Genomic DNA, 584 nt, shown 5'->3' on the forward strand with positions numbered 1-584 from the left:
TTTCAAACTCCGCCAGCTACTGGGAGACAGGGGGAGATCACTGATCACTGATTATTGATCACAGGTAGCCCTCCTTACCTGCCTCCCACGGCTTCCCTGAGGTCTGCTTCTCGACCTCTCCTCCACAGCTGGATGTTTAAAGAGCAGGAGTTAGGCACAAATCGATGAGCACCACCATCCCCATTTTGTGCCTCCATCTCACATTTGGAGGCAGTTAAAGCCCTCCGTCTTGAATCCTTGCACCCCCGTCCCCTCTCTCCTTCACCCCCCCTGCCTCTGTTACCCCCTCCCTCTGCTGTGACAGAGCCGAAGGAGGGAACTGAGAGCAAAGTATGTGGAGTCCCTCCCAGACGCTCCACTGCTGCTTATTGAGGAGCCACCGCTCCACAGGCAGGCGGATCAGGAGAGGCACGCTGCGCCGGAGTGTCATTTCTTCCTTCTTTCTAATCTCTCATCCTCTACTGTTAGAAACTTGGCTCAGATCAGATGAATCATGGCAGGTTGGTAATCAGGGAGCGGAGGGAGGGAGAGGAGACGGGGCTGAGGAGGGAGCTGGTGGAGGGGAAGTGTGTCCAGGTCTGTGA

The sequence above is a fragment of the Salarias fasciatus genome, chromosome 8 (genome assembly GCF_902148845.1).
Source record: "Salarias fasciatus chromosome 8, fSalaFa1.1, whole genome shotgun sequence".
Classification (NCBI taxonomy): domain Eukaryota; kingdom Metazoa; phylum Chordata; class Actinopteri; order Blenniiformes; family Blenniidae; genus Salarias; species Salarias fasciatus.